At 56.7% G+C, this 19,798-nt stretch overlaps 1 protein-coding gene across 8 annotated transcripts in view; it reads right to left on the bottom strand.

Moving 5' to 3' along the window:
- Positions 1 to 14,108, bottom strand: part of AMZ1 (archaelysin family metallopeptidase 1) — a 47,919-nt gene extending 33,811 nt beyond the window's left edge. For 2 of the 8 annotated variants that reach the window (XR_008626143.2, XM_055115687.2), the window contains exon 1: positions 13,679 to 13,961. The gene's annotated coding sequence lies outside the window, so the exon portion shown is untranslated. Of the gene's footprint in view, positions 1 to 4,700; positions 4,809 to 5,095; positions 5,462 to 13,678; positions 14,009 to 14,047 lie in introns of those variants that run through there. The other 6 variants (XM_055115690.1, XM_055115694.2, XM_055115692.2 and 3 more) reach the window with 6 other exon arrangements.
- Between the last annotated feature and the right edge of the window lie 5,690 nt (positions 14,109 to 19,798).

The raw sequence follows: 19,798 nt of genomic DNA, 5'->3' as shown, positions 1-19,798 counted from the left end.
CAACAACAACAAACCCACCAACCAGGCACGGTGGCTCACACCTGTAATCCCAGCACCTTGGGAGGTGGGCAATCACCTGAGGTCAGGAGTTCAAGACCAGCCTGACCAACATGGAGAAACCTCATCTCTCCTAAAAATACAATATTAGCCGGGCGTGGTGGCGCATGCCTGTAATCCCAGCTACTCAGGAGGCTGACACAGAAGAATTGCTTAAACTCGGGAGGCGGAGGTTGCGGTGAGCCGAAATGGCGCCACTGCACTCCGGCCTGGGCAACAAGAGCAAAAACTCCATCTCAAAACAAACACCTCCCTGCAGAGTGGGGCAGGGCTCAGGCGTGCCAGGCCCACACTCCCATTCCTGAGAGGGTGATCACAGTGGGCTCCATTGAGGTGGGATCTCTGAGCAAGGAGGTAGCGGGGAGGAGGGGCAGACCGTCCCAGACAGAGGTGGTGTACACAGGCCGGCAGCAGATACGTCTGGGGGCTCGGGGGACAGCCGGAGGAGGCCACTGTGGCTGGAATGAATTGGGGGAAAGAACAGGGGACAAGATTGGGGGAAGATGGGGACACGTCGCACAGGAGCCGGGAGGCTGTTGGAAGAGCTTTAACCTTTGCTCTGAGTGAGGTGGGGAACCGCTGCTGGGCTTGTGGCCAAGGGGTGGGGTACGGGGCTCCACAAAGCCCATCTCCTGCCCTAGCCATGCCAGGTGTCAGCCTGTGGAGGCAGCACCCCCTGCAACCTCTCAGAGTCCCCTCGGGGACTCCTGGGGACCTCGCTACGGAAGAGGCGCCCAGGAAACCCCTGAAGCTGGAATGCCCTCAACAACTCCGAGGGCTCTGGCATGAGCTTGGTCCTCTTTATTTATTTTTTATTTTTTGAGATGGAGCCTCACTCTATCACCCAGGCTGGAGTGCAGTGGCACAATCTTGGCTCACTGCAACCTCCGCTTCCCGGGTTAAAGCGATTCTCCTGCCTCAGCCTCCCGAATAGCTGGGACTAAAGGCCCTTGCCACCACACCCGGCTAATTTTTTTTTGTATTTTTAGTAGAGATGGGGTTTCACGTGTTAGCCAGGATGGTCTCAATCTCCTGACCTCATGATCCGCCCGCCTCGGCCTCTCAGAGTGTTGGGATTACAGGCGTGAGCCACCACGCCCGGCCAAGCTCGGTCCTCTTTCAACCCCACTGTGTCCTCCCTGTGAGATGGGTGTGGTCCCACCTGTCTTCCTCCAGGAGCCTGGCTGGCCCAAGTAGGAGGAGGAGGCACTTAGCCAGCCTCGGAGCACCTGACGCCACAGGAGACTCACCAGCTTATTTTTGTAGTTTCTGGGAACCGGTGACATGACCTGCTCACCGGCTTCTCGCTCCCAGACCTTCCGCTCACCAGCACTGCCGCCCATGAGGGGCAAGCACCATAACCTCCCAGTTACCTCCAAATCATTCCCCTAGCGCCGCAGCCAGCTCAGAATGATTTGTTCTGTCGACAGGGGCCTATCAATCATTTCTCTGGAGCAGCCCAGGGCCTTCCAGATGCCCAGGATGGTCTGTGTCCCAGCTTTCCAGAGAATGACATGGTAAAACAGATTGCAATACCTGCGGGCACCCTGGACCAGCCCTGACCAACATTCCCCTTCTTGCGCCTGCCACCCTGCAAAGCCCCAAAATCACTTTTTTTTTTTTTTTTTTTTTTTTTTTTGAGACGGAGCCTTGCTCTGTCACCCAGGTTAGAGTGCAGTGGCGCAATCTCGGCTCACTGCAACCTCCGCCTCCTGGGTTCACTGCCTGAGCCTCCCGAATAGCTGGGACTGCAGGCGTTTACCACCACACCCAGCTTATTTTTGTATTTTTAGTAGAGACGAGGTTTCAACATATTGGCCAAGCTGTTCTCAGACTCCTGACCTTGTGATCCACCCACCTCGGCCTCCCGAAGTGCTGGGATTATATGTGTGAGCCACCGCGCCCGGCCCAAAATCACTTTCTGATGCAACACCTTGTCCCACCTCCAAAGCCATCCTGAGATTCACCCGTGTCATAACCCAGGAGACTGAGGCTCAGAGAGGGAAAGCCACTTGCCCAGGGTTACACAGCTCACCTGGATCTTGACTCCCAGCACAGAGACCCCTGACTCCAGTCCTCACACAGGGACCTTCCCCTACTCTCGAGGGGGGCTTTCCTGCCAGCACTCACACCCACCTGACCACCCGGAAACCCTGGTCAGAGGCTTCCCTGCCAGCAAACCCTCCTACTCCAGGCAAAGCATCAGGAAATGAGAAATGCTTTTTTTTTGGCCTCTGTCGCCCAGGCTGGAGTGCAGTGGCGCAATCTCAGCTCACTGCAACCTCCTCCTCCTCCCAGGTTCAAGCGATTCTCATGCCTCAGCCTCCCTAGTAGCTGGGACTACAGACGCATGCCACCATGCCAGGCTAATTTTGGTATCTTTAGTAGAGACAGGGTTTCACCATGTTGGCCAGGCTAGTGTCGAACTCCTGGCCTCAAGTGATCTGCCTGCCTCGGCCTCCCAAAGCGCTGGGATTTCAGAGGTGAGCCACCACACCCGGCTGAGAAATGCCTTCTTTTTACCAAAAGTTCACAAGCCCTACCACATTGGTTCCAGGTGTGACTTGGGCCCAAACTGCCAACCTCAGGCCCATCTAAGTCATTCAGGGAGGACCGAATGGGAGCAACAGGAAGGGCCACAGCGACATGTTTTCCAGGGGATCAGAGCACATGCACAGAGGAGCCACGACCACAGACGGCCGTTTGCACACCCACAAGCAGTGGCGGGCACGCGGGTAACTCAGAGCATCTACATTGGAAACCCAGCCAGAGACACAACACCAACGTCAGCCAACCTGAGCCGCCCGGGAAGGAGTGGCCACGCCAGCTCCAGACTAGCCCGGCTGGAAGATCAACAGGACGTGAGAGGCAAGCTCTAAAAATAGCCACCTCCTGGGACAATCGCTTGAGTCCAGGAGTTTGAGACCAGCCTGGGGAAATATGGCAAAACCCCGTCTCTACAAAACATTTTAAAAATTAGCTGGGTATGGTTGTGCATGCCTGTGGTCCCAGCTACTAGGGAGGCTGAGATGGGAGGATTGCTTTAGCCCTGGAGGTCGAGGCTGTGGTGAGCTATGATTGCATCACTGCATTCCAGCCTGTAAGACAGAGCAAGACCCTGTCTGTCTGTCTGTCTGTCTGTCTCTCTGTCTCTCACACACACACGAAAACACAGCCACCTCCTAGTGCAGACTGGAGAATGGTGTGACAGGCTCCAAGCTAGGAATGAGAATGCTTAGCTCCCTCCATCCCTTGACAGGGGTACAGCTCTCGGGCATCCAGGGCATGACGTCTGCCCAGACACTATTTCCTCTCAAGAAGCCTTGTGGCCACATTCGTCTTCGTGGGTCATTCAGGAAAACCCCGGTCCCCACTGTCAGCTGCCAGCTGAGTCCTTCCATCCTGCCAGGTCATGTCTGCACAAGACCATTCCTCAGAGAGAGCCAGAGCTGCATGTGAGCCCTGGGGGTACCCACGGGGAGGGAGCCGCCTTAGTGGGGGTCAGCTTCGCAGCACCCTCTGGCACTCACCAACCCATCCATGCTCCAAAAAGGAGACCCCCAGACGGAGGTTCCTCGCTGTGCTTTGGGCCCTGTCACAGTGTGTCCCCCTCCTCTGCTAACTGCAGTCATGACAGCAGCCAACAGGTCCTGTGCCTGCGTCCTCCAAGCCACACACGGAGCCGCAGGTGCCACTGCGGTATTTCAGGTGGGGAAACTGAGGCTCAGACGTTAAGTGACTTGGCCCTGGTGACACAGCTGGGGGCCAGCGGGGCCTGGTTTCAAAGCCACGCTTCACACTGGAACCCCAGCTGCTCCTGGAGCAGGGATGTTCTGAGGGGGACAGAGGGCAGGACGTCTCCCCTCCCAGAGCACCCGAGTTCCAGCCCTGCTGCTATTAATACCATGGGTAAACTCAGACGCTTCTCCTTCCTCCTCCCCTTGCGTTTTTTTGTCCAAAGACTGGAAAAGAGCACGTCCGCATCCCACCCCCAAGGGAGGGTCTGCCACTCTAAGCAACAAGGGCCGCCAGACTGGCCCAGTAACCAGGTATCCAAGGTCAGGCTGCCCTAAACCGCACAGCTCCGGGCACTCACGCTCCCCCATCTGACCACGCAGATGCCTGGCCTTTGGGCAAGAAACCATGCTCTGATTCTCGCTATTCTGAATGCGCTTTGCAAAACCTCCCAGCAGCTGCATCGAGCTATTCATTAGCTGACAGCGGAGACCTTCAGGCAGAACCAGACGGACGGATGGTTTGGGGGGTTTCTCACCTCTCAGTTTCCATTCGCTAGGAGGGGAAACCGGGGGCTTAGACCGCAGGGGTAGTGGCCTCCGGGCCAGACTCTTGGCTTCCTGTTCTCTCTCCTCACCTGCGAACCCCAAACTCCTCTGCCAAGTGTTTCCCTCCCGTGATGGGGGCAGAAAGGACCCACGTCCCTGCCCTCCCCGGTCCTTTGTAAAGTTTGCCATTTCTCTGTCACCCCTCCCTTACTTTTCTGGTTTTGAGACCTGTCTTACATCCCTGCAGGGATCATATCCACCGCCTTCTCCCTCCCCGGCACATACACAGGCTGCGGGGAGCCCTGGGCACGACGAGATTCTCCGCGCCCTGGAGGTTCCCCGGGGACGTCCCGCACCCACCTGGCTCGCCCCAGCCCGGAAACGCCTTCTTTCGGGCGCTTGGCCCTGGATTCCCGACCCGTCCCCAGTTTGCTCCCATCGGGAAGCGCGCAGGTCGCCCTGGCCTGGGAGAGGACGGCGGGGAGGGGGCGCGTGGCCCTTCCCTGGCCCGGCCTTCCCTCTGCAGGACCTGCCGGGGCTGTGCGGACCCCGGCGCGGCGCTGCACCAAACCGTCGCCAAGTGCGCCCTTCGCGTCTCCGCGGTCCCTGCGCGCTCGTAGCCGCCGCCGCCCGGGCGTCCTCGGGGCTTGCTGCGCGGGCCGGGCTGGACCCGGAGCTGCCCCTACCCACCCGCCCCGGCACGGAGGTCCCTCTCGGTCCCTGCGCCCCCGAGTCTTCCCCGCGCGCCCCCCTACCTCGCAGCCCCGCGCCCGCCGGAGCCGGCAGAGGCCGCGCCGGGCACCGAGCCCCGGGCAGCAGCGTGGGCAGCTCGGCCTGGGCCGGGAGGATCGGGAGGTCCCGGTGACGTCAGCGCGCGGGGCAGGGACCGAGGCGGGCGGGACTGGGGCCGGTGTGGGGCTGCGGGCAGGACAGGAGGGCCACACCCCTCCCGGCGCTCAGCGTCCTGCCCCACTCCCTCCAGCTGCCCGCGGTGGAGCTCACGTGGGACCCTCCAGCGTCCCAGAAACACCCGGGCAGGGGGCCCCAGAGCCTAAAGCCAAACAGGTGAGGGAGGTCAGTCAGCCCGGGCCAGTTCGTGCCTCCCCAGGTGAGAGGAGTAAACGAGGCTACTCTGCAAGGCGCCAGGTGAAGAGGTGAACCAGGCCACCAGTTAAGGCCCCAGGTGAGAGGGGTGAACCAGCGCCATGAGGTGAGGAAGGTGAACCAGGCCACCAGGAGAGGCCCCAAGTGAGAGGGGTGAACCAGGCTATCAGGCAAGGCGCCAGGTGAGGGGGTGAACCAGGCTTATCAGGCGAAGCCCCAGGTGAGAGGGGTGAACCAGGCCCCTAGGTTAGCCCTACAGTCAGTGGCCCTGAGGACGGGCGCCCTGACCTACCCTGGCCAGCTGTGAGTGCAGCCCTGGCCCTGTGCCAGCCACCAGGAGATGGAAAGGACTCTAAGTGCGGAAGGATGACCGAGCCCAGCCCTGGCCGTGAAGGCCGGCATGACGGCTCCAGACAGAGCCCAGAGGCCTTTTCCACAAACTGCCCTTTTCCTCTCTGCAAACCCTCCCAGCACCAGCTTCCCTCGGGCAGCCTCCCACCAGCTCTGCTTCACCGTGCAGAAATGCCCCCCACGCCCTCAGCAGCGCCCCACAGATGGCTGAGGGATTCGTCACCATCGTCCCACACCAGTGCAAAGAATTTTTTTTTTTTTAGATGGAGTCTCGCTCTGTCGCCCAGGCTGGAGTGTACTGGTGCAATCTGGGCTCACTGCAACCTCCACCTCCGGGGTTCAAGTGATTCTTCTGCCTCAGCCGACTGAGTAGTGGGGATTACAGGTACCCACCATTGTGTCCAGCTAATTTTTGTATTTTTAATAGAGATGGGGTTTCACCTTCTTGGCCAGGCTGGTATCAAACTCTTGACCTCATGATCCACCCCCCTCGGCCTCTCAAAGTGCTGGGAGTACAGGCGTGAGCCACCACACCCAGCCTCAAAGAATTTTTTTAAGCCTTAAGAATTAACACGGCTGGGCGTGGTGGCTCATGCCTGTAATCCCAGCACTTTGGGAGGCTGAGGCAGACAGATCACAAGGTCAGGAGTTCGAGACCGGCCTGGCCAGTATGGTCAAACCCCGTCTCTACTAAAAATAAAAAAATTAGCTGGGCGTGGTGGCTGGTGCCTGTAGTCCCAGCTACTCGGGAGGCTGAAGCAGGAGAATCACTTGAACCCGGGAGGGGGAGGTTGCAGTGAGCCGAGATTATGCCACTGCACTCCAGCCTGGGTGACAAAGCAAGACTTTGTTTCAAAAAAAAAAAAGAGAGAAAAAAAACAACATAACACTAGGTGTCCGGTGTGCAAAATTTGGAAAATTATGAAAAATAAAAACAAAAAGAAGACCCCATAAGCCAACTGTGTAGAGGTAACCTCTCTCACCTTCTTGTCAAACATCCTTCTGATCGCCTTCTCCTCCACATTGAAATGTATTTTAAAAAAAGGTTTTTTTGAGACAGGATCTTGCTCTGTTGCCCAAGCTAGAACGCACTGGTATAAAGGCGAGTCACTGTAGCCTCGACCTCCTAGACTCCAGCAATCCTCCTCCCTCAGCCTCCTGAGTAGCTGAGACTACAGGTACGTGCCATCACACCTGGCTAATTTTGAAACTTTTATGTAGAGATGGGATCTCGCTATGTTGCTCAAGCTGGTCTCAAACTCCTGGGCTCAAACAACCCTCCCAGCTCGGCCTCCCAAAATGTTGAGATCACCGGTATGAGCCACCGTGCCCAGCCTAAATACATATTTTAAGGGATTCACGCCACATACTGCGTTCTGCAGGCGGCCTGTGACTTCACACTCATCAGTAGCCAGAAGTCCGTCTCCACACCCTGATGGTCTGCGCTGGACTCCGTGTCATGGATCTGTCACCCGCTTTGGGACATTTTGGTTTCTCCTGGTGTCTCACTAGCATATATCACTGTGATAGATGATCTTGTTTCCACAGATCTTTGTACAGGTATCTGGTCCCCCTCACCTTGGGATAAATTCCTACAAATAGATTGTGACTCACAAAGCTACACTTCTTCACACATGTTGCCACAGGGATTTTCCAGGTTATTTCTGTTGGGGATGGAGAACCCAGAACCTGAGAAAAGATGAATGTTCTTTTTTTTTTTTTTTTCTTGAGACGGAGTCTCGCTCTGTCACGCAGGCTGGAGTGCAGTGGCGTGATCTCGGCTCACTGCAAGCTCCGCCTCCCGGGTTCACGCCATTCTCCTGCCTCAGCCTCCTGAGTAGCTGGGACTACAGGCGCCTGCCATTATGCCCAGCTAATTTTTGTATTTTTAGTAGAGATGGGGTTTCACCGTGTTGGCCAGGATGGTCTCGATCTCCTGACCTCGTGATCCGCCTGCCATGGCCTCCCAAAGTGCTGGGATTACAGGCATGAGCCACCGCACCCGGCCTTTCTTTTTTTTGAGACGGAGTCTCACTCTGTTGCCCAGGCTGGAGTACAGTGGTGTGATCTCGGCTCACTGCAAACTCCACTTCCTGGGTTCAAGCGATTCTCCTGCCTCAGCCTCCCAAGTAGCTGCGATTACAGGTGCCCGTCACCTCGCCCGGCTAATTTTTGTATTTTTAGGAAGGACAGGGTTTCACCATGTTGGCCGGGCTGGTCTCGAACTCCTGACTTCAGGTGATCCACCCGCCTTGGCCTCCCAAATTGCTGGGATTACAGGCGTGAGCCACCGAGCCTGGCCTGAATGTTCTGTCCTAAAGCTGCTTATTACAAAGAAGTTGTGGAATATCCTCCCTCCAACCCCCACGACCCTCCCTGAATAGCCACCGGAAAAGAAATTATGCATCGAGGCCAGGTGCGGTGGCTCAACCTGTAATCCCAGCACTTTGGGAGGCCGAGGCGGGCGGATCACAAGGTCAGAAGATCAAGACCATCCTGGCTAACACGGTGAAACCCCATCTCTACTAAAAATACAAAAAATTAGCCGGGCGTGGTGGCGGGCGCCTGTAGTCCCAGCTACTCGGGAGGCTGAGGCAGGAGAATGGCGTGAACCCGGGAGGCGGAGCTTGCAGTGAGCCGAGATCGCGCCACTGCACTCCAGCCTGGGGGACAGAGACTCCATCTCAAAAAAAAAAAAAAAAAAGCAATTATGCGTCAAGCCCGGAGTGGCAGTTCCTCCTCTGTCTGTTGGGTCAGCCCGGGAGACTGGAAGCCCAGATGAGTAGGGCCCCTCCTGGGTGCCCCAAGTTGGGTGGCACCATGCCCAGTGCCAGGACCCCCGAAACACAGAGGCAGCCTGCTGATGACCTGGCCCCTGCCAGCCAAGGCTTCACTCAGCCAACGCCCTGTCCACACTGCACCCGGGACACGCTGGTCTCCCACCGGCAGACTGCACACCCCTTTCTGGTTGAAGCTACCTCGTCGGAGTCTATTCTAGAAAGAGGCCATGATATGGGGACCCCTGTCCTTTCAGCGATGAACAAAGGGGGTCACCCCCACCTTTGACCCCATCACCATCCTCTGACCCGGGCAGACTTGGGGTTAAAAGAGAGCTGTGTGGCCTGGGGAAGCTGCTTCACCTTGCCCTGCCTCAGTTTCCCCAGGGTGGGTTAAATAGTGGCTCCCAAAAGATGTGTCTACTTGCACCATCAGAATGGGACCTTATTTGGAAACCGAGTCGTTGCAGACATGGTTAAAGTAAGGATCTCAAGATGAGGTCATCCTGGGTCAGAGTCAGGGTGGGCCCTAAATCCAATGCAAGTGACCTTGTAAGAGACAGAAAGAGGTTCCTCATTGGAGGAACAAGACAATGTAAAAAATAATAACAATTTTTTTTTTTTGAGATGGAGTCTCGCTCTGTTGCCCAGGCTGGAGTGCAATGGCGTGATCTTGGCTCACTGCAACCTCTGCCTCCCAGGTTCAAGCGATTCTCCTGCTTCAGCCTCCTGAGTAGCTGGGATTATAGGCGCGTGCCACCAAGCCCAGCTAATTTTTGTGTTTTTAGTAGAGATGGGGTTTCACTGTGTTGGCCAGGCTGGTCTTAAACTCCTGACCTCAAGTGATCCACCCGCCTCGGCCTCCCAAAGTGCTGGGATTATAGGCATGAGCCACTACACCCAGCCAACAATTTTTTAAAAAGAGAGAGAAAGAGGCTGGGTGAGGTGGCTCACGCCTGTAATCTCCAACACTTTGGGAAGCCGAGGTGGGAGGATCACTTGAGCCCAGGAGTTGGAGACCAGCCTGGGCAGCATCTCTACAAAATATTGTAAAAAACAGACAGAGCTGGGCGCGGTGGCTCACGTCTCTAATCCCAGCACTTTGGGAGGCTAACACGGTGAAACCCCGTCTCTACTAAAAATATTAAAAAAATTAGCCAGGCGTGGTGGCAGGCACCTGTAGTCCCAGCTACTCGGGAGTCTGAGGCAGGAGAATGGCGTGAACCTGGGAGGCGGAGCTTGCAGTGAGCCGCGATCGTGCCACTGCGCTCCAGCCTGGGTGACAGAGCCAGACTCTGTCTCAAAAAAAGCAAAACAAAACAAAACAAAACAAAAAACAGACAGAAAGTTGAAGACACAGAGACACAGAGGAGAAGACGGAGATGGGAGTGGCGCAGCCACAAGCCAAGGACACCTGGAGCCCCCAGAAGCGGGAAGAGGCAGGAAGGACCTTCCCCTGGAGCCCTCTGCAGAAGTTCGGCCCTGCCCCAGCCTTGACTTCAGACCACTGCCCTCCAGAATTGACAGTGAATGTGTGCTGTTTGAAGCCACACAGCTGTGGTCATTTGTCACGGCAGCCGCAGGAAACTCATCCACATTGGAAAACAGGAAAATGCTTCACACGGGTTTTATAAGGAAGAGGAAAACTCTCCCGGGGCATTGGCACAAGGAGTCCTGGGAAGCAGCAGCTGCTTACCCAGCAAACTCGAGCCACAGAACAGGGGCTTGGCCTCTCTGCAGCTCAGCCCTGCTCCAAGGCCAGCAGGCGAGGGTGCAGGCAGACAGTGCTGAGGGGACAGAGGAGGACGTCTCTGAGGCTGGCTTCACTGCACAGCAAGATGAGCCCGGGTCAAGGGCAGAGATGGGGGTGTGCCAGGTGGAAGGAACCGTGCGAGCACAGGCCTCCCTGTACAGAATGCGTGCAGGGATCTGGGCAAAGATGGGTGCAGGAAGTGGGGTAGGGTCAGAAAAGCTGGAGAAGAGATGAGGCCGCATCTGGGGAGGGGGGTTGCTGAGGGCCAGGGGCTGGGGGGTGAAGGGGCTCGGAACACAAGCAGGGGAGCCGTGTATGGCCCAAGCAGGGGTTTCCATGGCCCGACACTGAAGTCTCGGGTGCAGTAGATGATGTCCAGGAAGGAGGCAAAGGGGTCTGAATCCTGGTCCAGGCAGGATGCACGGGGCCGGACCCCAGCACTGCCTGCGGGACTTGGGGTGTCCTAGCACAGAGTACAGTCAAGCCCTCTTCCCTGCCATGGGCTCCCTGCCCGTGCCTCCGTTTCCCCAGGCCTCCCTGGAGCTGTCGCTGGAGCACTGTAGGAACGCAAAGCAAAGCTAAGGACCCTCACATCGGCCTGAGGCCTCCTGGGCAGCCATTCTTCAAGGGACCGTGTGCTGGGGGCCCACCCGGTGTCATCTCATGCTGGACACGAGACCCTGACTCCTGGAGCTGCAGTTCCCGCCCCCCACCCTGTCCTGGGGTAGCTGGGGACCCTCTCAGGCCTGAGGGGAAGACAGGAGCTCCCCAGCAAGAAGAGCACACCACTGCAGGCGGGGGGGCCAAGCAGGGCGAGCTCCCAGACAGGCTCAGCTGGCCCTGGCCCCGGCCCAGCCTCCCTGTGCCCAGCCTGTGAGGCCGCCCTTTGAGCTTCCGGATTAGTATTCACGTCGGGTCCCCAGCTCTGAAAGCCCTTGTTCCCTCCAGAGAGCAGCCAGGGCGGCTGGGGCTGGGGGCGCGCTCAGTGCAAAGTGACAGCCCCAGCACATACACTGGGGCCCTGAGCCCGCTCCCCCAGGACCCCTCCTCTGCTGTTCGGGCTCCCCATGGGCTCAGCCAAGGCTGGGGGACTGGGAGGGAGGGGCCGTCTGTCCATCTCTCTGTCTGTCTGTCTCTCTCTCTCTCTCTCTCTCTGAGTTTGTATCTCTGTCTGTCTCTGTCTCTTGGGGTTCTTGGTCTCTCTCTCTCTGTCACCATCTCCCTCCTCCCTCCATCCCCGTCTCCTACCCTCTCATGCTGTGTGCAGTCAGGGGCCCCAGGAGTAACCCCACATGTAGTTTCTCCAGCAGGAAAAGACACACGGACCAGGCACGTGGGGACGAATCTCCGATGACATCTCCCTGCACCACCTGTCCCTGTCGGGGTCTGTCTTGACTCTGAGCTGTCTGCAGACTTCTCCACAGCCCCCACAGTTGGACCCCAACAACAAGAATAACAAAGGCTTGGCTGGGCACCGTGGCTCACGCCTGTAATCCCAGCACTTTGAGAGGCCAAGGCGGATGGATCTCTCGAGCCCAGGAGTTTGAGAGCAGCCTGGGCAGGATAGCAAGACACCCCCATCTCTACAAAAATTAAAAAAAAATTAGCCGGGCGTGGTGGCATGCACCTGGGAGGCTGAGATGGGAGGATCACCTGAGGGCGTGGTGGCATGCACCTAGGAGGCTGAGGTGGGAGGATCACCAGAGGCCGGGGAGGTCAAGGCTGCAGTGAGCCATGATTGCACCACTGCACTCCAGCCTGGGCAAGAGTGAGACCCCGTCTCAAAAAATAATAATGAATAACAAAAGCTGTGTTGATGGTGCCCATGGCCAGGCGCACGCTAGCCAGGCCGACTTGGGGCTTTCGGGCCTGAGTGGCACCGAGCTCAGCCATGCCCCCGCTCCAGCCCTGCGTCCTCAACTCTGAAACGTAGTTCTAAGATGGATGGGATTGGCCACGAGGGGGCATCCGTGGGCAGGGAAGCAAACAGTCGGTGCTCAGGGTCCTGGAAGGTTTCTGACCTGGAGGCCACCCTGCCCGGCGCCTGTGGGTCAGCACCCCATTGGTGGATGCGGGGATCCCGAAGGCCTGGGGTCTGGTGACTTGGCCGGGCGCCCACCCAGGGCCACACCACGGACCATGGAAATCCCCTCGGAGTCCTCAGACACGCCTGCCCCGGGCTTGACCAGCAGGGTCGTCAGGGAGGCCCAGCATCCATCGGGGTCGTGCCCTGGGAAGGAGCCCCTAGTGAGGGAATGGGCTGCGCTGGGCAGGCCTGTGAGGCACGTGAGGGGCCCCAACTCTGTGGCCAGCACGAGGAGGCTGAAGCCACGGCCCAGCGGCTTCGTCCAAGAGGCCAGAGCCGGCCTGAAGCAGCCAAGACCTTCCTGAGCCATCACCTCCGCCTCCCACATAGTCGGAGCTGGGGTCGGGGGTGAAAATGAGGACGGAGCCCCTACTCCTTGGGCATCTCCGGCAACCCCAGCCACAGAGGGGATCTCAGGTAGCAAGGAAAGCTGGGGTGCCAAGGACGTGCCCGGCTCCCTCTTGAGGCTTCGCGGCCCAGGGCGGCTGCATGTCTGGGCTCCTGGAAGCACCTGGAGAAGCCCTACAGGATCTGGGGTCTCCCGGGGTCTCCAGTGCCTGCTGGGTGGGCTGCACACCCGCCCAGCCTGGCAGGGCTCGGGGAGCCTGTGGGGCCGGAGACCCAGGCAGGTCCCCAGAGAGCCGAGTGCCTGTTAATGGGAGCTCCAGAAGCAGCCCCCTGGTGAGACAGCCACGAGCACCCAGACCTTCTCAGCGCCTCCCATCCCAGGAAACCACATCATGCCAGCCCTGCCCTCCTTCTTCAAGTGCCACTGTCACCAAGGAGCATCTAGTCAACCTCCAAAATCTCTCTCAACTGCCCGCCCCACCCAGGCCGGCTACAGACTCCCCAGCTTCCACACACCCCCTGCCAAGCCACTTGCCCCAACAGGAAGCCTTTCAAAGACCACATCTCACTACCGCCAGCTGTGAGCTGCGTCCCTCAGCTCTGTCTGCCCCAGCCTCACATCCCTAGTTCCTACCTCCGGGGTCCCTCTGCCTACGAGGCACCCTGCACCCCCAGCTGGGCCTCCTCAACTCGGATGAAGCCCCAGGATGAAGCTCCTTCAGGGCTATGGCCCCTCGCCACCTCTCCCGGGCTCCAGACTCTGTCCTTTCTTCCCTGGTCTCCTGGCCTTTGCCCAGGCCGTGCCCTCTGCCTGGAGCAGCAGCCTGGATGCCTCCCACCCCACATTTAGGCTTCAGGCCCCACAGCTGCCTCTTCCCAGAACCCTCCCGGCACGCACTTCGGCGACTCTTACAAGTACCTGTTCAGCGTCAGCCTTCGCCCAGGAGTGCAGGCTGGGGACGAGGGCAGTGGCCACCTCTGCCGGTCCTGTCAGCACCTAGTGCAATGTCCAGCCCACCGTGGGCGCTCAACGCAGGCGGCTGTGCTGCCGCAGGTCACAGCACCAATCAGACACCCCCATCCCCACACACACCCTGCACCGGCCCACGCGGCCATCACACTCGGAGCACACGCGCTCCGATGTGGCTGCACTGTTGGCACACGCACAGGCGCGCACACACCCACACGCACGAGCGCACACGTGGGCGCACACACGCCGGGGCGCCCTGACCTCCCCGCACGCCCTCCCGCAGCCGCCCCGGCCTCTGTCCCCACGCGTGTCACACACGGCCGGGTGTGCTCGCTCACGCCGTCCCGCGACGTTGCTCCAGCCGGCGCCCGGAGCTCTATCGGGAGAGCTGCTGTTGGCCGCCTCTGCCTGCCAGCGTTTGCCAAGCGGTTTCCATGGTGACACATCTTGGCTCCGACAGGAACCAAGGAGTGTGGGGAAGAGGGTCCCCACGGAGGGGGCGAGGCGAGGCAGGAGGTCTCTGCGTCTTCAGGCTCCCGGCAGGCATGGGGGGCTCCACGAGTGCAGACACCCCCCAATCCCAAGCCAGGCTTGCACCCCGAGAAGGAGGCTCTGGGCTGGTCCCTCTGGGCTGCCTGGCACAGGGACTGACTTAGGTCAGTCAGTCATTCAACAAACTTTCTGGAAGAGCCACTCTGTGCTCACAGCCGGGGCTACGATGCTGCCCAAGACGTGGCCTCGCAAGAGGCTCGGAGTCGAATCCTGAGGCTAAACTGACGTCCCGCCACCCTACTGAAGGCCCCATCTAGCAGGTTGGTCCGTGGCTGCGTAAGCACCAAGGCCCACCAAGCACTTTCTCAAAGGGGGGCTCCCCTCTGTGGTAGATCAGTTACAAACGTGTCCCCGATGCCCCACTCCTCCCTGAATCACCACGCCCTTTGCCGTGTGACTTTGCCCCAACTCCTGTCTAGAGGTGGCGTCTACTTCCCCATCCTTCAATCTGAGCCTGTCTTATGACTTGCTGTGGCCAATAAAAGGTGACAGCAATGACATTCCCAGCTCTGAGCTTAAGCCTCCAGGGACATGCGTGCCTCTGCCTGCTCTCCCCGACTCCTGCTATAGCACGAGAACGGGCTGGGCTGCTTTGCTGGAAGGCAAGAGGGCGATGGAGCCTGGGTCACCCTGGCTGAGGCCATCCTGGACTAGCTAGCTCCCAGCTGCCCACAGATGTGTGAGTGAGCCCAGCCAGGACTTGCCAGGCCTAGCAATGAGCAGCAGTACCACCAGGCCCTTTAATACTAAGGAAATGTGAAGTCATGTGTTTGGAGCTATTTGTTACTCAGCACTAGCTACCTGATACCCCTCTCTCTAGGGCCCTGGCCAGCAGCTGCCCAACCTCAGTTAGCACAGGCCAGAGGCTCTAAAAGTTCCCAGGGGTGCTAAGAACCAGGCCATGGTGACAGCTGGATTCCGCTGGCTAACAGTGCCAGAAGGTGCCGGGGACAGAGCTTGTGGGAGGGGGTTCCCATGTCAAGTCCATGGCAGGAGCTACTGAAGCAGAAGCACGAGTCTCCACTGCCTTTCTTTGCCTCGGTTTTTCCCCCTGTGAAATGGGCCCATCACCCTGTCCTGTCTCCTGGGGACACCTGGTAAGGTAGCGTGTGTGGCAGCTGGAAACACATCTACTACGTGCCAGCCCCGGGTTGCAACCTAGGGAGAGAGGCCCATTGCTGCCTTCTAGGTTCCCACAACTGAGAAGGCAGCGTCACTAATCCCAGCTTACAGACTGGAAACAGTGGGGAGAGGATGAGTGGCTTGCCCGAGGCCCAGGACACACAGGAGCAGGTGGGCGTGGCCACAAGCCCCGGCTGGGTCTGAGCTGGTGGTTATCTTCATGTTTTTCTCCCTGTGGTCACCTTTTTGGAAATATTGTACTTCCTGAGCTAACTGCACTTACGAGGTAATGATTGGTGTGAGTTTATAGTCTCTTTTCTGTTTGTTTGTTTTTTGAGACAGAGTCTCATTCTGTCACCCAGGCTGGAGTGCAGTGGCACAATCTTGGCTCACCGCAACCTCTGCCTCCCGGGTTCAAGCGATTCTCCTACCTCAGCCTCCTGAGTAGCTGGGATGACAGGCACCCGCCACCATGCCCAGCTAAGTTTTGTATTTTTAGTAGACAAGGTCGCACCATGTTGGCCAGGCTGGTCCTGAACTCCTGACCTCAAGTGATCCACCCGCCTCGGCCTCTCAAAATGCTGGGATTACAGGCGTGAGCCACTGCGCCCCGGCTCGCTCCTTTTTTTTTTTGAGACAGAGTCTCACTCTGTTGTCCAGGATAGGGTGCAGTGGTGCGATTTTGGCTCACTGCAACCTCTGCCTCCCGGATTCAAGTGATTCTCCTGCCTCAGCCTCCCGAGTAGCTGTGATTACAGGTGCCCACCACCATGCCTAGCTAATTTTTGTATTTTTAGTGGACAGGGTCTCACCGTGTTAGCCAGGCTGGTCTTGAACTCCTGAGCTCAAGAGATCCGCCCACCTCGGCCTCCCAAAGTGCTGAGATTACAGGCGTGAGCCACCACGCTGGGCCCTGCAATCTCTTTTCACTGGGTACTGCGGTTCAGTGTTACTGCCTAGGGGCAGCTGATCCGCAGAGCCCCTCCCTGTCTGAGTTCCCCCAGGCCAGAGCTGAGAGCCAGGCTCTCCAGATCCCTATGGGAGGGCCTTGTATCCGAGTCCAGTTTTCCTCCAGCACGAGGCCTGGCATTTAATTACCTGCTATCTTGTCAGCTGTTCAGTGTTCCTGGCCTTTGGATATTTCACCCAGCGTGTTTCATTGTCTTCAGGGAAACGGCTGGTCCAGGCACCTAGCCTGCTGTCACCGGGAAGGGACATGTGCCCCGAGGCAGGACTGATGTCACTGCTGCACCCTGGTGGGGCACACCAGCCCACGGCTGTGCCACCCGGGAGGTGCCCTTTTGTTGGAGGGCATTTGCCAAAACCAGCAAACTTGGGTTCTCATTCTGTGGCCTTGTGGGGTCAGGGGGACAGAAGTCAGGGCCAGTCCTGCCCAAAATGGGGAGCATTATAGAAAACCCTTCCCACCTTAAGCTGAAAACCTAAAGGTCTACCCTCTTAGGGTAAGAATGAAACGGAATTAGCCCTGCTCCCTCCACACGAAAGACACTTGGTGCTAAGAGAAGCAAAAAGAAAAAGTTCTTGAGAAGTTAGGGCTACAGGTCTTCTCTAGCACAGATTTGAGGTGCTAGCACAGATTTGAGGTGCTGCCAAGAATGCAGAGAACTCCAAGCACTCAATGCGTTGTTTTGACATAGGGTCTCTCTCTGTCACCCAGGCTGGAGTGCGGTGGTGTGATCTCGGCTCACTGCAGCCTCGAACTCCTGGGCTCAAGCAATCCTCCCACCTCAGCCTCCCAAGTAGCTGGGACTTCAGGTGCATACCACCATGCCCAGCTAATTAAAAACAAAAGAGATACAGCACGTGGATCACCTGAGGTTAGGAGTTTGAGACCAGCCTGGCCAAACTGGTGAGATTCTGTCTCTACTAAAAATACAAAAATTAGCCGGGCATGATGGTGGGCGCCTGTAATCCCAGCTACTGGGGAGGCTGAGGCAGAATTGCTTGAACCCAGGAGGCGGAGGTTGCAGTGAGCCGAGATCACACCACTGCACTCCAGCCTGGGCAACAAGACTGAGACTCCATCTCCGAACAAAAAAAAATGTGTAGAGATGGGGTCTTGCTATGTTGCCCAGGCTATTCTCAAACTCCTGGCCTTAAACAATCCTCCTACCTCGGCCTCCCAAAGTGCTGGGATTACAGGCATGAGCCACTGTGCCCAGACCTTTGGGGGGCCAGTATATTTGGTTTGCTGTGGCCTCCAGTGGGTAATGCCCCAAATTAGCTCCTCCCTAGTGGATTCCACCTTCATCCCAGGCCTCAAAGAATCTCTCCATCAACATTTTTCAAAGCCAAAGAGCAGCATGCAGCTAAAGATGACCAAGAACACAGGGAAACAAGGCACCATGAGTGACCTGCACAGGCTGCAGACACGAGGACAGTCACACACTGTGCCAGACACTGGGGTGTTTGTGTGCTGTGACTGACACTGGCCAGGTGGTCCTGTTGAGTTGTTTCCAGGCACCCGGCCTAACCACAGTCCCCAGAATCCTTCGTAGCTGGGCATGGCCACATGGCTGAAGTCTGGACGATGGAATGTGGGTGATAATGACAGGAGCAACCTCCAGTCCCAGCCCATAATAAGCTCTCAAGTAAGTTAGTTAAGGGAGGGCCGAGTGCGGTAGCTCATGCCTGTAATCCCGTCACTTTGGGAGGCAGAGGCAGGTGGATCACCTAAGGTCAGGAGTTTGAGGCCAGCCTGGCCAACATGGCGAAACTCCATCTCTATTAAAAATACAAAAATTAGCCGGGCGTGATGGCACATACCTGTAATCCCAACTACTCGGGAGGCTGAGGCAGGAGAATCGCTTGAACCCAGGAGGCAGAGGTTACCATGAGCCAAGATTGTGCCACTGCACTCCAGCCTGGGTGACACAGTGAGACTCTTGTCTCAAAAAAAAAAAAAAAAAAGAGGAAAGGGGGAAGAGGAGATGGGAGATGAGAGGAGGAAGGAGAGAGAAAGAAAGAATATTTGAAAGGATAGAGGCTAAGAATTTCCCAGAACTGATGAAAAAACCACTAATCCACAGATTCAAGAATCCCAGTGAATTCCAAGCAGAATAAATAAAAAGAAACTCTCACCTACATAAGACAGTAAAACTGCAGAAAACCAAGGACAATTCAAAAAAAAATAAATCTTAAAAGCAGCCAGAGGAAAAAGAGAGGTTATTTTGAAAGAACAGACGTTAGACTGACAGCCAAACTCTTGAACACGGCAACAGAAGTCGGAGGACGCTGGGATGTGCTGAACAAACCAATGTACTACAAGAAAGTAACTGCCTAGCTGGATGTGGTGTGGTGGCTCACGCCTGTAATCTCAGCACTTATGGAGGCCAAGGCAGGAGGATCACTTGAGACCAGGTTGGTCTCAAACTCCTGACCTCAGGTGATCCGCCCACCTTAGCCTCCCAAAGTGCTGGAATTACAGGCGTGAGCCACTGTGCCCAGCCCCCAGGAATAATTTTAACCAAAAAGGTGAAAGATCTGTACACTGGAAACTCTTAAGACACCAATTTAAATAACTGAAGAGGACACAAATAAATGGAAAGAAATCCCATGTTCATAGATGAGAGTAACTAATATTTTTTAAATGTCCATACTACCCAAAGTGCTCTATAGCCTTAATGCAATTCCTATCAAAATTCCAGTGGCATTCTTCATAGAAGTTGAAAAAACAATCCTAAAATTCATATGGAACCACAAAAGACCAAAGAGCCAAAGTAATTCTGAAAAAGAACAAAGCTGGTGGCATCCCATTACCTGACTTCAAAGTATACTACAAAGTTACAGTAAGCAAAACAGTATGGTACTGGCATAAAAACACACACACAGACCAGTGGATCAGAAGAGAGTACAGACATAAACCCTCACATACATAATTAGTCTTTGATAAGGGTGCCAAGAATACACAGTGGGGAAAGGACAGTCCCTTTAATAAAAGAGGAACAGACTACTCAGGAGGCTGAGGCAGGAGAATCAGTTGAACCTGGGAGGCAGAGGTTGCAGTGAGCTTAGATTGCATCATTGCACTCCAGCCTGGACAACAGAGCGAGACTCTGTCTCAGTAAATAAATACATAAATAAATAAAAGAGGATCTAGGGAGACTATCTCTATAAACATTTTAAAAATTAGTTGGGTGTGGTGGCATGCACCTATAGTCCCAGCTACTTGGGAGGCTGAGGCAGGCAGATGGCTTGGGCCCAGAAGTTGAAGCTGCAGTGAACTATGACTGTGCTACTGCACTCCAGCCTGGGCCACAGAGCAAGACCCCATCTCTAAAACAACACTAAAACAGCACTAGGCGCAGTGGCTCATGCCTATAATCCCAGCACTTTGGGAGGCCAAGGCAGGCAAATTACTTGAGCTCAGGAGTT

This window comes from Pan paniscus, chromosome 6 (genome assembly GCF_029289425.2).
Source record: "Pan paniscus chromosome 6, NHGRI_mPanPan1-v2.0_pri, whole genome shotgun sequence".
Taxonomy (NCBI): Eukaryota; Metazoa; Chordata; class Mammalia; order Primates; family Hominidae; genus Pan; species Pan paniscus.
Note: the sequence above shows the minus strand (reverse complement) of the source record. Positions and strands in the feature narration are given on the sequence as shown.